Source organism: Schistocerca serialis, chromosome 3, assembly GCF_023864345.2.
Source record: "Schistocerca serialis cubense isolate TAMUIC-IGC-003099 chromosome 3, iqSchSeri2.2, whole genome shotgun sequence".
Lineage (NCBI taxonomy): Eukaryota > Metazoa > Arthropoda > Insecta > Orthoptera > Acrididae > Schistocerca > Schistocerca serialis.
Genome location: NC_064640.1, coordinates 932,810,874 through 932,822,545, shown reverse-complemented (window position 1 = coordinate 932,822,545; position 11,672 = coordinate 932,810,874). Strand labels below are relative to the sequence as shown.

General features: G+C 43.0%; 1 pseudogene; it reads right to left on the bottom strand.

Moving 5' to 3' along the window:
- Window positions 1-4,707: 4,707 nt before the first annotated feature.
- Window positions 4,708-4,825, bottom strand: LOC126471999 (5S ribosomal RNA; annotated as a pseudogene).
- Window positions 4,826-11,672: the final 6,847 nt, after the last annotated feature.

Below are 11,672 nucleotides of genomic sequence, written 5' to 3'. Positions count from 1 at the left end.
GTATACCAGGGAGGGTACCTTCCATTACGAACTTATCTACCGCGTTCATGGCTATCCAGTGCATGGTCAACTATTCTGAACATATGTATCTTTCTACTTGTTTTAACTGTCCTTTGTACTTTGGTAATCATTGGTGCTATAACCATGTCATGGTCACTTATACCAGTTTCGATGTGGAATCCTCAAAGAGGTCAGGTCTATTCGTTACCATTAGATCTAATACATTTCCATCACGAGTGGTGTTCCGAACTACCTGTTCTAGGTGGTTTCAAGAGAAGACGTCTGCCGACTTAGCTGAGTGGTACAGTGTTTGCCCACCATTCCACGGTGCTGGGTTCGGTTCCCAGCCAGGTTGGAGATTTTCTATGCTCGTGGACTGGGTGTTGTGTTGTCCTCATCACCATTTCATCCTCATCACTCACATGCAAGTCGCCCAATGGGGCGCCGACTGAAATAAGACTTGCTCTTGAGGGCCGAATTTCCCGGTCAACAAGGCCACACGATCACTTCATTCCATTTTTTTCAGGGAAGGCAGTTAATAATGTTTCACAAGATGTCTTGTCACACCCTCCACTAACAAAAGTTTAATTTTCCCAATTGATGGTTTGATGACTAAAGCCTCGCTCGATGATTGCAGTATGAGTGGGGAAGATACATACGAGCGAACAGAGGTTTTCTCTAAGGTTTTCAGTTAATACAGGAGGTCAGTGTGGTGGGCAATAGAAGGATTCAATTCCCATTGCATGCCCATTCCTGATACTGAACCTTGTCCAAACAATCCTGCATGCAAGATTCAATTTCTATCTTGGTGGACTAGAGTTTCTTGTCTGTAAACCACCTTCATTTCCCATTACAACATTCTTCCAATAAATACTTAAATTTTCCCCAAAAATCTCACTGCTGTCAATTTCAGCTTTCGACCAGCTTTCTGTACCTAGTATTATGTGAGCACTAGTTTTCAGGGGTGCTTCTAGCTGTGGCGCCTTGTTGAGAATGCTTTTGCAGTTAACTACTAGAATTTTAATGCCATCACCTGCAGGTGCATTCTTTTGGACCTGACCTTGTACGTCTGAGTCTTCTACAGCTGTCGTTATCTGGATTCGATGGAGAGTCGACTAATCTAAACAATCCTTGTGGGTACCCGACACAGAGTGAGCTACCTGGGTAGAAACCTCTGATGTTTAGGGCACGCCTGACCCGTTTTGAGAGATCCTAGACCCCTATGGCGCAAGTCTAGGAAGTCGCAGCCTAGCTTGTGACCGAAATCTCGAAGTCAGAATCAGGAGACTATGATCAGTTATGGGGACAATGCTGCAAATTGTGAGCCCTGTGCACAAGGCTAGTCTTCCCAAACTTCTCTGCCAGTTGCTGGAACGTTACAAGAATGACCTTGGAGCCCAGACAACAGGCATCATTTGTGCCAATGTGCAGCACAATCTCCATTTGGTTGCATCCTTTCCCCTGAACAGCTAGTGAAATAGCCTCCTTTACATGCTGAATGACGCCCTCAGGCTTATGAACTGAGTTCGCCTGGTGTTCCTTCCTGTCCATTACCGCCATTCCCCAAAGGTGTACCATTATTCGCCATACCTTAAAACTGCTACCAATTAATAGACCCCTACCCTTTTCCGTTTCACTAACCTTGACATGGGACAAAGGAGGTTCCCCCAAAATAGGTGAAATGAGTCCCACTGGCTCAGTTTCAGTTTCAGTGAAAAATAGCATCTCAAACATGTTGGTTAGGGGAATCGGTATAACACACTGAGCCTTCCTGATTCCCCTCTACCCTGTACGCCTAGATCTACGCTTGACACGCCACTTACAGTCAAGTTGATGAGGAATGACAGATCCTGTACTTCTCAAAGTGGAGACAGGATTCACAGGAGAGGCTAGTACTTGAGGTACCTTTTGGTACCACAGGTACAAGACTCTTGGGAGCTCTTCCAATACATCGATTCATGGCAGCTGCCAGTCGTTTGAGAGTAGTCAGGGGCGATTTAACGTTGCTTACAAATGTCAACCAGCTCATCCCATGTTCAAATTGCCAACGCCCTTGCCGCAGTGATAACGCCAATTACCATCAGATCATCGATGTTAAGACGTGTCGGGCTTGGCTAGCACTTTGATCGGTAACAGTCCGTGTGTGCCAAGTGCTGTTGGCAAGTGGGGTGCACTCAGCCCTCGTGAGGGCAGTGGAGGAGCTACTTGACTGAGAAGTAGCGGCTCCAGTCACGAAAACTGACAATGGCTGGGAGAGTGGTATGCTGACCACATACCCCTCCATATCCACATCCAGTGACGCCTGTCGGGTGAGGATGACACGGCGGGTGCTCGGTACTGTTGGGTCTTCCGGGGCCTGTTCAGACAGAGTTTAGTTTTTGAGCTTAATTATTGTCGTTAGCAATCTCGACAGTACCTTTAATTTACGATAAACGTAGATAACATATACTCCTCTTGAAATGGAAAACTAATTGTAACACAATATGTTAGTTACAATATCCTCTACAGTAACTAAATCACAAACGCCGATTTCATACTACAAATTAGCTTATGCACAGGACAATGGTAACTTTCAAAAATTCTCAGAAGTGTACCTTTATTTACGTTGATGTACACTGAAACTCGGGATGATTAATTCTTTGACAGTATCATGGAATCATAGATGCTGATTAGCTACTAAATAAGCCACTCAAATTCTCCTAACTTACGAAAATTAAGAAAATTTTCAAAACTATGGTTTTGTAAGCGTTCGAAAATTCTGAAAAGTAAACTGGCATGAAACAGGCATACTGTTCTCGAAAATTTTAAAAGAACAATAATAAGACTAAACCTACAATTGATGAGTCTACAGGGGCACTCGCAAATGTGCGAAATTTCACAATATATCACAATAGAAACGATTATTGATACAATCGATGAAAGATTATGCAGAAGCGACGCGAACAGTGAAATATGCCGATCTACATTTTGAAATCGACACATTAACCTGGCAAAAGGGGTCTCACACAAGGGAAAATAGCGAAGTCGGCTTTTACCTATTAATAAACGCACGAATTGCATGGATTTTTTGCTTAGCTGATTCTGTGATAACTTCTACATTGGCCTGCCGAAGATGACGGCTGCAGCGTCATTTTATCTCAGTCAAAATCACGAAAATGTGCAGCACCAACAAAGCACGTCTTCTACCTGGAGCAGATAACATTGCATGCCACAATACAGTCTGCAGTGCTATTACAGCCATTCTTATTATCAATAATACACTGGTATCAGTGTCTAGTCGTTTCCAGTGCATTAATTTGAATAAGCAACCAGTTTTCTTAGACTTCTGAACGTTTTGTTAAAAATGCCGAAGAAACGTCCATATACGCTACAATTTAGAGAAGAATGGTTAAAAAATGAAGAGTTAAAAGACTGGATTCAAAAGATGTCGACAGATAAAACAAAGGAACGATGTCGTTTATGTCAGTGTTTTCCAAACTGAAAGTATTCTGTACTGACAGAGCATTCAAATCCTACAAGCATAGAGTAACCAGACGTTCGGATAAATACGGACATCTCCTCCTTTCTATCTGTTTGTCCGAGTTCCGGGCGGATTTTTACATCGTCCACCTTTTTCGCAAAGTTGACCGTAATAAAATTATATTTGCAATTATTCCCGTTCTGTTGCTCTTTTCTTCAATACCTTATCTACAGATGGTAGTAGTATCGTCGATTTTTCACTACTGATCATAGATCGACATATAAGCATGTGCAAATATCCATTATTTAAAGTTTCTGTTCCGTTATTATCAGTTCCGGATTCACATTGTCCTGGCTTGGCATAGTATCTTTCATATCATGTACTCAGTACTCGTGTATGAGTGTGATTTGCTGTTTATTGATAGTCTTTCAAATGGTTCAAATGGCTCTGAGCACTACGGGACTTAACTTCTGAGGTCATCAGTCCCCTAGAACTTAGAACTACTTAAACCTAACTAACGTAAGGACATCACACACATCCATGCCCGAGGCAGGATTCGAACCTGCGACCGTAGCGGTCGCGCGGTTCCGGACTGTAGCGCCGAGAACCGTTCGGCCACTCTGGCCGGCCGATAGTCGTCTATCCCTTGATTTGATAAAGAAGTTAAACTTTTTTGTGGAGGAAGCTATGTTGTGGCATCAATCGTGAAATGAATATTTAAACCGACGACTCTGCATCTTTGACGACTTTTTCTGTTTCAAATGCATGTATCTTAAAAAAGATGTTAACTACAGTGATGCTGAAAAAATCCTTTTGTCTTCGGAAGGTAAACGTCAAACTTTATAAGGTGAAGATGTTTTGACCAATTCTGTAATATTAGTCAATTTCTGAAATAGAATAATAATGATCCTGAATTTAGTTGGTTATCTTGTAGTAAAAAATGGCCCAAGTATTCTTGTGAAAGTAAATTTGTTGATTTTCACTCCAAGTTGTTAAAACCTTCTGAATACTTTTTCAGTATATCAGGGCACAATGCAAAAAAAAAAAAGCTCCATCTGCAGGCCACAAGTGGCCCATCGGGACCATCCGACCGCCGTGTCATCCTCAATGAGGATGCCGATAGGAGGGGTGTGTGGTCAGCACACTGCTCTCCCTGTCATTATGATGGTTATCTGTGACCGGAGCCACTACTATTCGGTCGAGTAGCTCCTCAATTGGCATCACGAGGCTGAGTGCACCCCAAAAAATGACAACAGCGCATGGCGGCCCGGATAGTCACCCATCCAAGTGCCGACCACGCCCGACAGCGCTTAACTTCGGTGATCTGACGGGAACCGGTGTATCCAATGCGGCAAGGCCGTTGCCCACAATGCAAATGTAGAAAGAGTATTTTCGCTCATTACAACACAGTGGACTGATGACAGGATAGGTTGAACCGTGAATCAGTTAAGGGCACGTTCATGGTCCAGTATGGAACACACGATGGCTTATTGTCGTGGATGTCTTCAGTCGTTTTCCCTTCGTGATTCCGATGAATTTTACGATGTCAGCCAGTACTATTAGAAGATTTATTACAATTTTTTTGCATCAAGGGCTTGTTGGAAGTCTTAGTGTCTGATAATGGACCGCAGTTCACCTCACAGGAATTTGTTCATTTTGCACAATTTTTTATTGAACATGTATCCACAGTGCCATTCCACCCACAATCAAATGATGAAACTGAACAATTTGTGTGAACATGAAAGACGCCAAGCTCTCGTGGCTTGTCCCCTTCCATTTTTTTTTTGCCTTGATTCAACTTTTTCTTGTTAAGTTCCCGACTTCAAATGGTTCAAATGGCTCTGAGCACTATGGGACTTAACTTCTGAGGTCATCAGTCCCCTAGAACTTAGAACTACTTAAACCTAACTAACGTAAGGACATCACACACATCCATGCCCGAGGCAGGATTCGAACCTGCGACCGTAGCGGTCGCGCGGTTCCAGATTGAAGCGCCTAGAACCGCTCGGTCACACCGGCCGGCTAAGTTCCCGAGTGGTGATGACCGGTTCAGGTCGCTAGAGTAATGAAATCTGGAATGAGAACTTCAATTTTATTTAAATAGTAACTGGGTGACGGGGCTGTCGCTCTTTCTTAGGCGTGGGACAACATGTGCCAGCACGGCTACCTGAGTGGGAAGAGCGGAGTATGGCCCACTCATCGCACCACAGAGGGTGCCCGGCGTTTTCGCCTTTTGTTGCGGCGTGAGCAGGGTGTCCTGGACATGGGCAGCATCGGGGCCAGTGTCTCGCAAATCGTTTCAGTGCACTGGGGCCCTCCGCTCACCTATCAGACGACGCCGGACGGCTGCATTGTCTGCGTTAGTTCGGAGAATTTGAATGCCTGCATCCACGCGAGGTCGACAGTATGGCGCCCAAATAGACCACCGCCGGCCGGAGAGATCGGTCGTCTTTCGCTTCTGGACCGCCAGAGCGAACGTTTGAATTTTTCACTTCCGGTCAGCCAGAGTGAAGGTAATCACAAGAGTCAGAAGTATTACTGTCATGGTGATCCGGCAGAACTTGTGTGTTACCACTTGGCGACAACAGTCGGACTTGTTTGTCACTTCGCACTTGTAGTATGTCGGTTGAGTCTTTGCCCACGGGCGCGACTGCCACTGAGAGCAGCTGCAACATCATCCCTGTGCTTCGAGCTGTCGGCACGCGGCCCGTGTTACAAGTGGTAATGTATTCGCAGCACCAGCGCAGTATAGTCTAATTACTTGACCCCTCCCAGCTTACGCTATCGCCTTGTCGCCATACACAGCCACAGCTTGCGTATGTGATCTGTATCAAGGACTCATTCCCAATCGATATTGTTCGTAATAGTCAGGGGCAATGTGTTACGGCATACTCTCACTCACAAAGTTTGTACTACTCTGTACTGTGATAGTTGATCCCATTCCTGCACGCAAATTCAGCCAACATATCATTATCGAAGTTACATTGTTCTTATTTATATTCCATTCAACATTTGTGTCTGGTAATACAGGGTGTATCAGAAAGAATGATCCGATTTGGCACATCTATATTTCTGAAACTAATAAAAATATACAATGAATTTTGTTTTTTGGTGAACGGGAAAATCAAAAAGTTTTTTGTCATACTTTTCATAGATGGTCAACATGCCTCCCTTGAGATGCATGGCATACGTCAAAGCAGTATTCAGATTGTTCGTACACTGCAGCGAGCTTCCACAGCTGCTGTTATGCGATGACTCAATTCATTCATTGCTGTTGGTAACAGAGGCAAATAAACAGTCTTTTATAAACCTCCCTAAGAAATAATCACATACCGTCAGGTCCTGTGACCTTGGGGGCCAGTAATGTAACGCTGAATCATGTGGTCCAGTGCGACCAATACATCCTTCAGCAATCCTATGATTTAAAAATTCCCGCACTTCCAGATGCCAGTGTGGCGGTGCTCCATCCTGTTGATAAATGAAGTCGTTCAAATCAGTCTCCAACTGTGGGAAAACAAAGTTCTCTAGCATATCGAGATATGTACTTCCTGTAACAGTGCTCTCGACAAGGAAAAATGGACCATACACCTTTTCACGTCAAACTTCACAAAACACATTAATTTTGGAGAGTCCCTCTCGTGTTGTGCAATTTCGTGTGGTTGTTCTGTACCCCATAGTGTCTCATTATGACGGTTCACCTTTCCATTTAGCCGGCCGATGTGGCCGAGCGGTTCTAGGCGCTTCAGTCCGGAACCGCGCTGTTGCTACAATCGCAGGTTCGATCCAGCCATGGGCATGGATGTGTGCGATGTCATTAGGTTAGTTAGGGGACTGATGACCTCAGATGTTAAGTCCCATAGTACTTAGAGCCTTTCCATTTAAAGGGAATGTTGCCTCGTCACTAAACAGTAAGCGTGGAGGAAAACTGTCATCTTCCATTGCCAAGAACGAAATTACAGAACTGCACATGTTATTGTTTGTCACCTTCACGAAGAGCTTGCAGTAGCTGAATTTGGTATGGTTTCATGTGTAAACGTCGACGCTACACACGTCAGACAGACATCGGGGGCATGTTGAGCTGTCGAGTTGCACGGCAAACGGATTTCTGCGGACTCCTTGTGAAACTATGGCGGATGCATTCGACGTCTGTGTCAGGCATTTGGGGACAGCCCAGTGATTTGCCTTCACACAAATAACCTGTTTCTCTAAATTGTTCGTGCCATCGTCTAATGCTCTGTGGTGCAGGAGGATCCACACCATACCTAGTAAGAAAGTCACGCTGAAGAGTTATTACTGACCCGCACTGCGCAAAACGTTGAACACAAAGCGCTTTCTGTTGTCCTGACACCATTTTTACTAGAACTGAGGTGGGCGCACACTGCTGCTACCTAGTGGGAACCATGTAAAACTCGAGAGGTCGCTCTTTCCAATGGTATGTTGTTCACGAACATATCTCAAATAATATATTAGTAATGATTTTTTTTTAAATCAGGTGATTCTTTTTGATACACATTGTACTTTAGGAATTCTCGCAATAAATCGCTTTGTAATACCAAAATCACTGTATTATTTAGTAGTTGAATTTCATCTATATTGTCAGGGATATGAGTGATCAGCTATTACACTATCATAAATAGAGTTATGTCAAAGGCGCAACTCTTAAACTGACCATAAAAAGGGGCCCTATCACAATTTCCTCCATAAAATGTCTGTAGCGTGATAGGAACTATGATAGTTAAAGGGGCGTTGAGTGTATTAGACTAACAAACACGGATTTCTTTAACGAATTTGGGTGATATGGACACCTATTAACCCCCGCATCTCGCAAACATTCGCGGCGCAGATGAGTAGATTTCATGGCACTCACTTACAGGAGGATGCCTTGCAGCTCTTCCTGCACACCTACCGTGCGATGCCTCGAGATGGACCTTCCTACACCGAACTCCTGCACAGCCGCCGGCATCGCACCCTGGTTCATCCACCAATGCGGAGTACTGGTCGTACAAAGATTCTCATTTTCAGATCCAAGACACAGTACTCTTCAGTGCCTTCTTGGCCAAACAGCGATGGAAACAGGGGACCATTTCTCATGCCCTTAGAATCAGTATGTTCTTGGTTTCTTCCTCTTCGCTGCTCAAAAGACATTGGACCCAGCTTCACCGTGATCCCGCCACTGCGTTTCTTATTGCAGCCAGGGCCTAGGGTTGCAGACCACAGACCAGATGGCGTCTCAGACTGAGGTGCTTCCCATTTATGTGGATGTGCCATCATCACAGCAGCCCATGTCACCGTTGGTGACACCTCTGTACCCTGCCACCTTCCTCTCCAAGGGGTTCCTCCAGCATTCGAGACGCCATCCCTGGACATAGGCATCCACCCTGCTTGCGGTTTGTCAGGCTTTCTTGTTAGGGCTCAGGGCAAATGCCAGGACACAGATGGGAGCTTGTCGCCAGCTTCGGTCCCAGTTCCCATCTGCTGTGCCACCATCAAGACCTCCCCATTGCCAATGGTTAGCATCACATGCGACTACGGCCAGGAGATTTGGGGAGGATGGTGACGAGTGTGGTGTTGTAATCACAGCATGAACCACGAAGTAGCACCACACCTATCGATAGACCGACAACCCAGTCCAGGGACAGTGTATAGCCCAGCTATTGCCGCACCGAGAAGTCGCAGTGTTGGTGCCGCCAGAGAAGTGATATGGGCCAGCGCTACAGCAGAGAGGGCAGTTGTGCATCAGCTCGACTACCGAGAAGACTATCTTCTACTTGTGTGCTTCACGCCACATCGCCTGCTTCTAGTGAATCCACACCAGCCCGTCTTCAGTGAACATCACTGACAAGAACTGTATACAATTCAGTCCTTGCTTCTTGAATAGTTGTTGAAGTTCAGGATCTGCTGCCTGAGCTGATTTGTACAAACTTGAGTAATGGTCAATAAATGTGTGTGTTTTTGTCACTAATAATTATCAGTGTTTCCCTCAGCGCACTATAAATAGTGGAGGGAGGCGGCGAGTAAAATCTCTTTCTGTGGTTGTATCATAAGTATGACACAACACTCACAATCAGTGAGCTTAAGAAACGATGTTTCTAAATAAGTAATCTGAAAATACATCACACAAAATGCAGTGGAGTGATTAAAAATTTAATGCACTGACGGAAAAAAATCTCAACACCAAGAAGCAGTTGTGTGACATAAACGAAAGTCGGTAGGCGTGTTTCTACATCTGAATAATGATGTCTATTAAGATTTCGCATCAGTCGCATAATAATGGCATTAGTAGCGCCACTAAGAGGATGCAAATCAGGTTAGCTTTAAATACACATTGTAACGGTCATGAGCGTTAGTTACCTTTGAGATTGGACGTGCTGAGTTGATGTTACTCAAGGATGCCTTTAAGGCGAAAAGACTCCACTATCAACACCTCACTGAGTTTGAACAAGGTCATATAATAGAGCCACGAGAAACTGGGAGTTCCTTTTGCGATACTGCAGAGAGACTTGACAAGAATGTAGCCACTGTACATGGCTGCTGGTAGCGGCGCTCACGACAATGAATGGTCCCAAGAAGACCAGGCTCCGGGTGACACATGGGACTACCATAGTGTTATGACGTATGGCTGTGGCGCATCATACTTCATCTGCATACTGCATCTAGGTATTTAGTTGAATTCACAATGTTCAGATATATGTGCTTTATCCTTTAAACCAAATTTAGCGGATTCCTTTTAGTAGTCGTATGGATGACTACACACTTTTCATTATGTAAAGTCAATTGCCACTTTGTACACCATACAGAAATCATGTCTAAACTGTTTTGCAATTTGTTTTGGTTATGTGATGAATTTATAAGGCGGTAAATGATAGCACCATCTGCAAACAATCTAAGAGGACTGCTCAGATTGTCTCCTAAATCGTTTATGCAGATCAGTAACAGCAGAGGACCTATAACACTTTCTTAGAGAACGCCAGATATTACTTCTGTTTTACTCAATGACTTGCTGTCGGTTACTATGAACTGTGACCTTTCTGACAGTGAATCACGAATACACCTGCACAATTCAGATGATACTCCATAGGCATGAAATATGATTTGAAGTCCCTTGTGAGGAACAGTGTCAAAAGCCTTCGTGAAATCTAAAAATATGGAATCAGTTTGTCATCCCCTGTCGATAGCACTCACTACTTCGTGAGAATTAAGAGCTGATTGAGTTTCATACGAACGATATTTTCTGAATCCGTGTCGACTGTCTGGTCATCAGTGTTCAAAGGTTCTAGATGGAAAAGGCAATGTATTAGGTCATGCATTTTTTTGCAAATACGAATAATGATCCTGTAGGGATGCATATAGATAGGAGATTTGGTATATGGAAATTATAAAAATACACCAAAATATCAAACAAATTTATTTGAAGCTCATGAAGTTGGCCACTCATTAGGTTTATATGTTTATGAATCAATAATGTATCTGTTATGTAATGGTTCACATTTACAATTATTTCAAAATGATACTACCAGTATTCAGAGTTTATATGGTAAAAAAATATCAACACAAGCAACTATAACAAATTCTACACTAGTTGTAGCAACACTTAATTTAAATGAATCAGTTAAAGCACTACACGAAATGAATAAATTTGATCACTTATTAATTATAAATGGAGTTGTATATATTTTGTATCAGAAGTGGATATCTAAGATGATGATATGAATTCACAGTTAATAACTAATTAGTTATAATTATTACCTCAAGATTTACAAAAAATAGATGGAATATATCAAGTTGTATTATTTGCTGGCAAAATGATATATAAGTAGAGAATTTCCAGGATTACATAGCAGAATGAATTCTGCATTCAGACACATTAATGGATTGTTGTATCTTTTTAAGGACAACACTTTATACGAATATAATGAATTTACAAAAACATTAGTTAGAGCTGTGTACAGTTGATTTATCTTTATTTGGTTAGAAATGTACAACATTATTGAAAGGTAATAAATGTATTAAAAGGTGGAATAGAAAAATTAGAAAATTTTGGTGTTTCACAAATCTAATACATTTTTTCTATATAAATGGAGCAGGTTCAATTACAACCAGAGCTATCTTGTGCAGTCAAATCCAAATTTGGTAATACTCTAATACTGAGAAATCAACCAATAATTTTACTTTACAGAAATATACAAAAGATGGATATAGAACGATGTGTCCT